At 51.7% G+C, this 12,363-nt stretch overlaps 1 pseudogene; it reads left to right on the forward strand.

Annotated features, from left to right (window-relative positions):
* Positions 1–3,543: 3,543 nt before the first annotated feature.
* Positions 3,544–8,139, forward strand: LOC144123570 (uncharacterized; annotated as a pseudogene).
* The last annotated feature ends 4,224 nt before the right edge of the window (positions 8,140–12,363 follow it).

The raw sequence follows: 12,363 nt of genomic DNA on the forward strand, positions 1-12,363 counted from the left end.
TATTATAGAAATGTAAAAAATAATCCCTGGTGTAGAGGCCCTCAAACGTTAATACTACCTAGTGAACACATACACAAATTTTAGAAATGGCTACTAGTGAAAGCTTTAATGAGGGCTGGGTAACCTCAGCAGCTATCCTTGGCTGGGAAAAGATATCGAGGCTCCCAGCCAATCAAAATAAAAAAGTTGGCGGTGGTTAAACTCTTTTAAAGCTGGAATGACGCGATAGCTAAAGCTGGCCGGGTGGCATTTGCACAGTTGAATTGCAAAGTCAGTCTTTCGCCACTCCGTTTCACTGGGCGTTCCTTCTTTATCTTCGTCCCACTTGACATGGCGCATGCGCACAGCTGTTGCAGCTCGGTTTAGCCGGCGCGCCGCCAGCAGCAACTGCTCCGCACCAAGTGGCTGGTCACGTGAGTGCCGCCACGCTGAAGGCCCGAAATGCTACCGTAGCGTAGCTATCGCTAAAAAATCTCAGCCTTCTTCTGAGGCGTGAGAAAGTGGCTGAGGTGTATTAGAACTCTTACAGACCAGCGGGTAAAAAAATTAGAGCCTCTTGAGATACCCCATTTCTTTAAAAAAGATGAAAATACATGACACATCAAATATTGCATCACCTCCTAAAAGCAGTGTAGGATGAAAGGGAATGTATTCGTTATAAAATCGGGGTGCCGATATCTAAGCCCGGAAATAATCCTAGAAGGTTAAGCAACGTTCGCCCTATCGATAGTGATTACGTCCACTCTACGTAAGTTCCTAAAACGGATGATAGCTACGTGGCTCTAATGGTGGCTGGAACGGTATCAATAGTACCATCCGGCTCAGATTGGCTTTCGCCGCCACTAGGCCCCTGAGGACGGACTGCACCACCTATCAAGCATGGTGGTGCTCGAAGGCAGATCTCGCAAAATCCGCACGCTTCCTACCATGTACGTTCACAAGGCGTATGACAACGTCAGCCGCTCAAGGATCTTGGCCATTCTACGTTAGTTTCATCTCCCTTTTACCCTTTTCGGGTACGCAACTTTGTGGCTTCGTTCTTGGAAGACCGTTCCATCGCTATACGCATCGGCAAGGAACGTGTTGGCCACTTCACCGTAAAAAGGGGTGTACCTCAAGGATCCGTGCTGGCCTCAGTATAATTTAAAATCGCCCTGCTTACTTTGGCATGGTAACTGGCTATTCCGGATATATTTAATTTGCTGTATGCGGATGATGTAACGGTTTGGTCAGTGCACACAGACCTTACCCACCAAGAAGTAGGCCTTCAGAACGCTCTGGACAAGACCTCTGAGTGGTGCCACAAGATTGGCCTGGCGCTGTCGGTTGAAAAGACAAAATGTATGGCTACCACCAACCGATGGGGTAGACGGCGCCTTTTGCTCACACCTATACAGCTGTCCTTGAACAGCCAACTTCTTACTACAGCGTCGTCGATGCGGGCGCTAGGTGACGACCTGGGAAGCTCTATATCTGCAGCATCGTGGATTCGACCTGCCCGACAGAAGACCGCCAGTAGGCTGCACCTGTTTCGCCGAATTGCCCAAAAAACAGGTGGTGCATGTTTTAATATGCTTCGAACGTTAGCCCGCTGTGTGTTGCAGCCTCGGCGCCGATTAGAAACAGCCCACAGAGAGATCGTGCGAGTTATCACTGGCCTTCCTCGCTTCCCCCCTATTCACACACTACGAGCGGAAGCTCAGCTGAATACCATTGATGAGCTCGTGGAGCAGCGCCGTAATGCGCGCCACCAGAGAATATCAGCAATCGCTGCGCGGCATCTGCCCTAGCAAATTACTTTGATCCCACTCAGCCGCTTCTTCACGCAACACCTTTGGAACCTCCTCCTTGGCAGCATCCCCAGGTCACCGACAACCGACCACTACGTGTCATGCGCAACACTCACCGTTCAGTGAGAGAAACAAAGCCTCCTCTCTCAGCAGACTCCGTAGGTGCACTTCAAGCTTATGTGGACGCAAGCACCAAAGATAACATGCTCCACACCAGTCTTCTCTGTCCAGCTCAACCCACTGCACGCCAGGCATGTTGCTACATCACAGAGGCGCCGCTTCCCTCTGTGATAGCAGAGCCCATTGCCATTTGTTACTGCTTGTCCATTTTAAAGGACCTCCTCTGTACTCCACCAAATTATATTCTCCTATATAACGACTGAACACAAGCAGTAGGGGCTCTATGGCGCGTAGCCTGTCCCCTGGGATTGTTGTCGATGAGTGCTCCATCGTGGAAACGTATCCATGCCCTGTCCGAGTTCTATGGGCTCGGCGCAGTACGCACTATCTTAGGGAAGCGGACAGTGCATCCCATCTACTGCAAGTCCCGTAGACGCTTCCTCTGCTGAAATTATCCGCTGGAGACGCTGTACTACCTGAAAAGGAATTTCTCCGCCGCTCCACGCGTGCTTTAATTCCACCGCGTGGATCCAACCTTCCCGGCGGTTTAACTCATCGTGAGGTGGTGGCGTTGTATAGGATCAGGGTGAATGCTGCGCTGACGCCTGCGGTCAAGGCCTCCTGGACATCAAAAACCCCGCTTTTGAACTGCCCCTTCTGCCCTGCTTCTGCTACAGAGGCAACGTTACATCACTTTCTGCTGACTTGCCCTGGAAAACGGGAGCCACGCAGGCGACACCACAACATTCAGGCTGACCACCCCAGCCGACCACAGGACACTCGAATCTGGCCCATGGGTCCCAATACCGGGCCTTGTTGGCACTCATAGCCGACACCGGACTGCACAAGTGCATATAACCCTCTTATGCCGAAGGGCGCATATTTGAGCAACTAAATAAAACAACTTCGACATACAAAACCTTGGCTCCCTAATTACAATGTTCCCGTGCCCGATGCCCGCGATCTCTCACCGCATACTGTAAGAAAAAGCCATTTATTACACACATGTTTCTTCTTTCCGCAAGTGTCGTTCTGTGCAGTGAGCGTGCTTTTGTGCCCACACGTGTGCTTTCTATACGGGGAGCGTCTTTGGCGCCACCCACCGTTCTGCGAACGGACCGATGGTCGCCCGCTTCGTTACCAATTGGTGTGGTCGTTAGGGTCGCGGGCAATGCCCCCGCCACCCGAAGTACGAACTGGAGAGCCGCGCGGCGTCTGCTTTCAAGTGGGCCCGTGCACATGTGCGCGTGAGTGTGTGCGTGTGTGTGCGCTTCCGGTGCATTGTAACTGCGCGGTAGCCTGCGGCGCTGGGAGGGGACACAGCGAAGAGACGGACGACAAGGAACGAGTGTGTCTCAGAGAGTGTGTGTGTGCGATGCTCGACGGTGCGGGTGCGCGAGCGGGTGCGAATTCGCGAGTAACTATTTTGGCATGTAAATAAGTTTTTGTAAATATATCCTTTTGCATTTCCTTCACATGAGTGCTTAATCGTCTCATTTCTTCAGCGCGTATTTGCTAACATTAATTTAATCTTAAGGGTCATCTCTAACATTATTCAGAAGTGGGATTGTAACTGCGCGAACCGGACTGGAGACTGCGAATTCCAGAGAGCGAACTGTAGTTAATCACGACCATGAGCGAGACACCTTCAGGAGCGACAGCGGGCACCACCGACGGTCAAGATGAAGGGAAAGTGAGTGACAGCATTTCAGTGAGCGACTTCCTGAGCGCGATGCGGGAAAAGACCGTCTGTTGGCCAGTCTGCTGGAAAGGCTCGCTCTATCAGCGTCATCAGGAGCGCCAGGCGTGGCAGCAGCAACAACAACCTATCAGGCGATGCCTGACCTCAGCAAGAACATTTCTGACTTCGATGGCAGCGGCGATGCGGCGTCGGCGAAAGAGTGGCTGGGAAACCTGCAGACCACCGCTACACTGCACAGATGGCCTGAACCATTCAAGTTGGAGACTGCTAAGTGCCACCTTGTGGGACCTGCCAAGGACTGGCTGCGTTCTCACAAAGAAGTGAATACGTCGTGGGAAAATTTTGACTACCACTTCCGCCGCACCTTCTGCGGCCAGACACAAGCGGCAGAACGATGGAGGAAGATGCCTGCAGGAGCGAGTACAGCAGCGCAACAAAAGCACAACAGCCTACTTCCATTCAAAGGTGCGTCTTTGTCGAGAGGCCAACCTCGATTTTTGTGACACCCGGGAGCAGGTGCTGACTGGTCTCCGCTCAAGGCAGCTCTGTACTATGCTACTTGGACGCACCCACGAGGACGACGACGATCTTCTCCACGATATTATGGAATTTGAGCGTATCGACCGAGAGCGGGAGCAAAGGTTTGGCGGCACGCGTGAGAAGAGGCAATTCACGGCGGCCACCGAAAGGGTTGCAGAAACACCACCTGCGCGGAAGACTACGTACGATCGATTTGGCAAGGACAGGAGACCACCCCTGACCAACGAAAGAGGCCAGTTCAAGTGCTACAACTGTGGGCGATTCGGACACATCTCCCGCGATTGTCCAGAAGAAAGGCATGAGATGAAATGCTTACGCTGTGGGAAGAGCGGCCACACGCAGCGTCATTGTTCGATGAGCCAGCGCAACGAGACCAACACAGTGACCGACACCGAACAGAAAATCTCACCTGGAGCGCTACTGAAGCAGGCCATGCTGAACGGGACTACGACCCTAGTCGGCATGATCGACAACGGCAGCTCTGGATGCCTCCTGCGTGCCTCTGCGGCTGCACGCTGCAGTGCGAGGCTGACGAAGGATGCCACGGCCCTCTACGGTTTCGGCAGCCAAGGCACTCCTTCAGCCAGGGCGATCGGCAAGTGCTACACAGACCTCGAGATCGACGGTGTCAAAGGCGAGAACGTTCCTTTTCTTGTAGTGCCAGACGATACTTTGACAGTTGACTTGCTTGTCGGGAGAACGTACACAGAACTACCTTACGTGGCCTACGCCAGGCTGGGTGGTTGTTTGCGCTTCTGGCACAAAAGTGTATGTCCGTTCTCTCACCTGGAGCCGTTTAATAAGCCCAGACTGCGTGTGAAAGCGACTAGAGAGACCGTCATTCACTCTAACTCCATTAATTGGATAATCTTATCATCAGATTCCGATTTGTCAGGCCCTGTTTTGTTCAGTACACTTGGAAGCGAAATTCTTGTCGACATGAGAGAAGGGGAGATTAGTGTGCCGATTTTCACGAGCGGAGACAAAGACTTGCTTGTGAAAAGGGGACGGCGACTCGGGCGCGTCATGGAGGTTGACGTTGTGGAGATACCTGACAGCCAAAACCAACCTGCCCGCGTGAGCGAGAGCGATGCAACTGAGCCCAAGGTTTTCTGCGTTGCGACAGAGCGCAGACCAATCGAGGATCAGCCGCTTGAAGTAGGGCCCTCAGTAACGAAGCAGCAAAAGGCTGAACTTCTTGGCCTTCTAAGTGAATATCGCGACTGCTTCGCCAACAACGTTAGCGAGCTGGGATGCACTCCTGTGGTTAAGATGGACATCACGGAGACACCTGGAAGTTCGCCTGTTGCGGTTAGGCCGTACCGAACAAATGCCGCGGAGAGAGAGACAATTCGTGAGATTGTTGGAGAGTGGAAAAGAGAGGGTATCGTAAGCGAGACCTCGTCGCCTTACGCGAGCCCAGTGATCCTAGTGCAAAAAAAGAACGGCGAGAAGCGTTTAGTCGTCGATTACCGCCGCCTGAACGCGCAGACATTGAAGGAAAAGTACCCGCTCCCTAGCATGGACGAACAGCTTGAGAAACTGTCTGGGGCGAAGCTGTACACTGTGCTGGACCTTGCTCACGGCTATCTGCAGGTGCCACTCAGCGACGAAGCAAAGAGCAAAACAGCTTTCATAACACCTGATGAGACAGGGCAGTTCGAAAGGATGACATTTCGGCTCACAAACGCTCCATCGGTGTTCCAGCGCCTGATGAATCGAGTCTTGGGGCCTTTGAGGGGCACGATTCCAATGTGCTATTTGGATGACGTGCTCATTCCGGCACGGAACTGGAACGAGTTACTCGTGCGGCTGCGCCAGGTTCTCGAGGCTTTCAAAAGGGCGAATCTAAACGTGAGACTTAGCAAGTGCGCCTTCGCTAAGGACAGCGTTGAATTTCTGGGTTTTCGCCTCAAGGAGGGAACGGTGCAGCCCGGAGAAGCTAAGGTGCAGGCAATAGAGCTTTTCCCTGTACCGAAAAACGCTCATGACGTCAGGCGGTTCTTGGGGCTGACGAGCTTCTTTCGCCGTTTCATCGCGAAATATGCTCTGATTGCCGAACCTCTCACCAGGCTCACCAAGAAAGAAGAAAAATTTGTATGGGGCTCTGAACAAGAGGAAAGTTCCCAGGAGCTCAAATCAGGGCTCATGTGTGAACCTGTGCTCCAGCTGTATGACCCGAAAGCGGAGACTGAGTTACGTACCGATGCATGTGCGAAAGGCCTAGCAGCAATGCTGCTCCAAAAGAAGGGCGACAAATGGCATCTCGTCTATTGTGTTAGTAAAAAGACGACGGACGCGGAAAAGAATTACCACTCGTCTAAGCTCGAGTTAATGGCAATTGTTTGGGCAGTGGATCGCCTGAGACCGCTGCTGCTGGGAATACACGTTACAATTGTTACCGACTGCCAGGCTTTGGTTTACCTCAACGCGCAGCGAACCCAAAAGCCGCAAATCGCAAGGTGGTATGATTTGATCCAGGAGTTCGAGTTCACAATCAAGCACCGCCCGGGAACACGAATGCTCCACGTCGACTCTCTCAGCCGTGGTCCCGTTGAAGCTCCTCAAGACACGATGAACACCCTGCTAGAAGAAAGGTTCGAGGTGTGCGTGGCGTGTGACCTTGCCGAACAAGTAGTGGTTCTTCAGAGAGGCGATGAAGAGCTGCGAGAGCTTCTAACCATTCTAGAGAAACCGGAGAGCGATCGTACGAAGGAAGAGAAGGCAAGAGCGAAGGGTTACAACGTGAGGGAGGGAAGACTCGTGAGAGAGATAGAAGAGGAAGGAAACGTGAAGTTCAAATTCGTACTGCCAAAATGCATGCGAAAGGCAGTTGTGGTGCAATCGCATGATTTGATGGGACACTTCGCACTGGAAAAGACAGTTTCCAAAATCCAAGAGAGCTTTTGGTTCCCACGAATGAGGAACTACGTCCGCAAGCACATTTCGCAGTGTTTCGAATACATTTACAACAAAGTACCTGCTGGCAGACGAGAAGGTCTTTTACACCCAATTCCACCGGGCAAACGACCGTTCGAGGTGATACATATGGACCACATGGGGCCATTCGTCCTAAGCAAGAAGCGCAACCAGTACCTTCTTGTGTTCATCGACAACCTCATCAGATTTGTGAGACTGATCTCTACACGCGACACATCAACCAAGCATATGCTCCGTGCGCTAGAGGAGTTCGTTCTCGAAAGAGGTCTGCCAAGGACAGTTATTAGCGATAGAGGCAGTTGCTTCACGTCGCGCGCCTTTGCTGAATTCTGCACTGCGCGATGCATACGTTATGTGCTTAACTCGACGCGCCACCCGCAAGCAAACGGCCTTGTGGAGAGAGTAAACCGGACAGTTCTGCCCGTCATCGCAACTTCAATGAGCGACCCAAAGCAGCGCGATTGGGACGAAAAACTTTCAAAGGCAGAACGTGACATCAACAATGCCGTAAACAAGACATCAGGCAAGACACCCTTCGAAATGCTGTACGGGTACCAGCCGGGGTTCCACAGCACCGCCTTGAGAAGAATTGTCGGCAGCGACGAAGCCCAATGGGAAAACCCCGAGGAATTGCGAACACGAGTTCGACAGCGCATCATCGCCGAGCAAGAGAAAAGCAAGGCAGCGTATGATCGAAGACACTTTCCAGCACGTCTCTACGATGTCGGCGACATCGTGTTCATGACTAAGGCTCCTGAGCAGACCGGAAAACCAACGAAGGCCCAGCGTAAGTACAGAGGACCGTTGGTAGTAACCCAGGCTCTACCCTCTGATACATATCGAGTGACAGAGCTCGATCAGTGCAAGAATACTCGTTTTGCGACTACAGCTCACGTGTCACAGCTGAAGGGGTGGACGTCAACGCACCCGCAAGACCGCTTAGAAGACGACGAGTCATCCACCGAAGAGGAAGACACTGCGAGAGAAGTGGAGAGTGTCCCGCAGCTACTCAGGCGTTCGGAACGCAAACGCGCAGTGCCGAGCTGAACTATTTTTCAGGCCACATCCAAGGATGCGTGCTACTAATTTTACCCACTTGTCTACTCCCCGCATCCGTTCTATTCTAGTTGTATTCATACGTCTGTATATGTTTCTTGACTGTTTGCGAAGTGTTTGTGTGTTGTACAGTTTTGTTCACTTCTATTAACGAGGCCGTTAAGTTTTGTCAGAATGCCCGAGTGTAAGAAAGAGCCATTTATTACACAAATGTTTCTTCTTTCCGCAAGTGTCGTTCTGTGCAGCGAGCGTGCTTTTGTGCCCACACGTGTGCTTTCTGTACGGGGAGCGTCTTTGGCGCCACCCACCGTTCTGCGAACGGACCGATGGTCGCCCGCTTCGTTACCAATTGGTGTGGTCGTTAGGGTCGCGGGCAATGCCCCCGCCACCCGAAGTACGAACTGGAGAGCCGCGCGGCGTCTGCTTTCAAGTGGGCCCATGCACATGTGCGCGTGAGTGTGTGCGTGTGTGTGCGCTTCCGGTGCATTGTAAGTGCGCGGTAGCCTGCGGCGCTGGGAGGGGACACAGCGAAGAGGCGGACGACAAGGAACGAGTGTGTCTCAGAGAGTGTGTGTGTGCGATGCTCGACGGTGCGGGTGCGCGAGCGGGTGCGAATTCGCGAGTAACTATTTTGGCATGTAAATACGTTTTTGTAAATATATCCTTTTGCATTTCCTTCACATAAGTGCCTAATCGTCTCATTTCTTCAGCGCGTATTTGCTAACAATAATTTAATCTTAAGGGTCATCTCTAACAATACTGACAGCTCTTTCTGCCTGCTCTTAACCCAACCGCTGCGCCACACCCCGCACAGGGTGACTAAGTCCTGACATGCAACGAGAATTTAAAGATGAACGAAAGCATGGAAGTTGAACATTTCACTCCGAATGGTAACAGACGTGCTAGTAGTGCTATAAGAAAAATGAAAACTGGTTTTGGGGGAAAGGAAATGGCGCAGTATCTCATCTCGGCGGACACCTGAACCGCGTCGCAAGGGAAGGAATAAAGGAGGGACTGAGAGAAGAAAAGAAGAAAGAGGTGCTGTAGTGGAGGGCTCCGGAATAATTTAGACCACCTGCGTGCATTGGCATCGAACAGCACACGGTCGCTTTTGCGTTTCGCCTCCGTCGAAACGCGGCCTCCGCGGTTGGGTTCTAACCCGGGTACTCCGGATCAGTACCCGGAGTTGTCACCTTATCAGAAGAACCTTCTGTCGTCGCTGCTACTTGATTTTAAAGATTGCTTCGCGGCGAGCTCCAAGGTCGGACGTACGCCGGTAGCCAAGCATCGCATTGTCACCGATTCGGCCACGCCACCAGTTTGTCAGCGTCCATACCGCGTTTCGCCTAAAGAGCGCGAAGCTATTAGGACGCAAGTCGATGAAACGCTTGCAGACGACGTTATACAGCCGTCAACAAGTCCGTGGGCGTCGCCGGTGGTCCTGATGAAAAAGAAAGACAACACGTTGCGATTCTGTGTTGATTACAGGAAACTGAATAATGTTACCAAAAAAGACGTATACCCACTCCCGAGGATCGATGATGCCCTTGACCGACTCCGGGACGCCGGGTTCTTCTCTTCCTTAGATCTGAAAAGCGGATATTGGCAGATCGAGGTGGACGAGCGAGACCGCGAGAAAACGGCTTTCGTGACACCCGACGGTCTGTACGAATTTAAGGTGCTCCTGTTTGGACTTTGCTCCGCTCCGGCCACATTTCAACGCATGATGGACACTGTTTTAGCTGGTTTGAAGTGGCAGACGTGCCTTGTGTACCTGGACGACGTGGTCATCTTTTCGTCTAGCTTCGAACAACACTTGCAGCGATTGCGCATTGTCCTTCAAGCTCTTCAGTCTGCACAACTAACGATCAAGCCAGAGAAATGCCATTTCGCTTTCGAGGAGCTTCGTTTCTTAGGACATGTCAGCGCACGAGGTGTTCTTCCAGACCCCGACAAGACTTCCGCCGTCTCCAGTTTCCCACGCCCAACCGACAAGAAGGCCCTCCTACGTTTTTTGGGCCTCTGCTCGTATTACCGCCGCTTTGTTAAAGATTTTTCTCGCCTAGCTGAGCCATTGACTGCCTTGACTCAAGATGACACACCCTTCGTATGGGGAAGTGCCCAAGACGCAGCCTTCGAGGTACTCCGCTGCCGCCTTCAAAGTCCACCAATACTAGCTCATTTTGACGAGAATGCAGAGACTGATGTCCACACTGACGCCAGCAATGTCGGCCTCGGAGCGATCCTCGTACAGTGGCAGGACGGCGCAGAGCGAGTAATCGCCTACGCGAGCCGCACACTTTCTCGATCGGAACGGAACTATTCGACGACCGAAAAAGAGTGCCTTGCCGTCATCTGGGCTCTGAGTAAGTTTCGACCTTACATCTACGGCCGACCGTTTCGTGTTGTCAGCGATCATCACTCGCTATGCTGGCTGGCCAGCATTCAACACCCTTCTGGCCGGTTGGCCACATGGAGCCTCCGTTTACAGGAGTACGACGTGACGGTCGTCTATCGATGCTGACCGCTACAACCTTGGACGCCGCTACGTTACCTACCACCCAGGCGACTATGTGTGGGTTTGGACGCCCGTTCGTCGTCGCGGGCTGTCCGAAAAGTTACTGCGCCGCTACTTCGGCCCTTACCTTGTTGTCCGCCGCCTCAGCGACGTAACGTACGAAGTTGCACCAGCCTCGCCAGCTCGTTCATCGCACAACGGCAAGCGCAGCGACGTTGTGCATGTGGTGCGAATGAAGCCGTACTACGAGCGACCCCCCGAGAGACTTTCCGGCTGCATGTATTCATATTCCGTGATGCCAGACTCGTGGTGTACCTCTTGAACACTTTTTCTCCCCGCTATTCGGTCTGGCGGTAACACCGCATCGGGGCGATGCTCCTGAAGAGGGGGCAGTGACACGAGTATTGGAAGTAGAAGAAGAAAGAGATCGCAGCCTCTAGAAGTAGACGACGCTGAAGTGTAGGTCCGTTTTCTCTGGTGCCCTCGTTCAGCCGCTGCAGTTCCTTTTCAGTGTAACAACTGTTACAATATATCTGCGCTCTACAGATTCCACTCGGCACTCTTCAAGATGTCCGCTATTTTTGTCAGAAACGTGCCCCATTGGTTTTATATCGCAGATTTAAATACGTGGAGCGAGTGCATTGAAAATTTTAAAAGCAAGATTTTGTCACACATCGGAAGATTATACCATTCCTACCAGAGTGTTCAAACAATATCTGACAATATTTCACAGTTGTCTCAGAAGTGATGTCAAAGAAAGCTGGACTTTGGCCATGCGCGGTCGCGTTTCAGAGGAGTACAGACATGAAACTTAGAATGCATGTTTCCTTTTAGTAATGCTGTGTAAGCCATTATTATACATGAATATTGTCATCGCAAAGGCCACTGAATAATTTATGCAACTGAATTTCTGCTGTCATGCTGTTTCTGTCTCGCTAGACGTCAATGTTCAGTAAAGGGTCCCGGGAAGGAAAACTACATCACCGCTGCTTCTTCATGCATTGTCCTTCCCTATATTGGTACAGGCTGCCTTTAGTGTTGTCTTAGAGCAGTGCCCGCGAAGCAAAGGAGTGTTGTGAAGGTAAAAACCGTCTGTCGTTGCCCGTAGTCTCGGGTCGGGAAGGCGTCTGAGGCATATAGAACCGGATAATGCGATGTAATAGCAGTATCACTGTAGCACTAGTAAAATAGTAGTAAGCGCTGTACTGTTGTAAGCAGAGTTATTTAGTAACTAGGAATTGATTAGTAATGAGCAGGACAATCTTATTATGGCTGCGGAAAGCGGCAGCAGCTTGCTCCCCGACAAAGCCCTGCTCTTTGCACTGCTTCGGGAGCAACCCAAACGACGGAACCCACAAGAGCGGCGAACTGCATGCTGCGCACACCGATTGTCCGGCGCCAATCCTATTCCGCACTCTCTCAAAGTCAAGTGAGCTTTTCTTGCCGCAAAGAAAGGTGGCTAAAATTTCGTAAGTAGGACGCCTAAAACGAAAAATCTCCTGGTTCCTTTGTTTATGATAGTCGAGTCTGGATATATCGAACCGCGGATATTTCGAATTACTGGCTATATCGAACACACAGATCATCCCGATTAAAGCACTTGGTACAAGAATAGGAAAGTCGCGGTATATATCGAATTGAAATTTCGTCGCTTTTTCGATATATCGAACTGCACGCCGCGGCCTTCCTAGTGGCTC

Source organism: Amblyomma americanum, chromosome 1 (assembly GCF_052857255.1).
Source record: "Amblyomma americanum isolate KBUSLIRL-KWMA chromosome 1, ASM5285725v1, whole genome shotgun sequence".
NCBI classification, from domain to species: domain Eukaryota; kingdom Metazoa; phylum Arthropoda; class Arachnida; order Ixodida; family Ixodidae; genus Amblyomma; species Amblyomma americanum.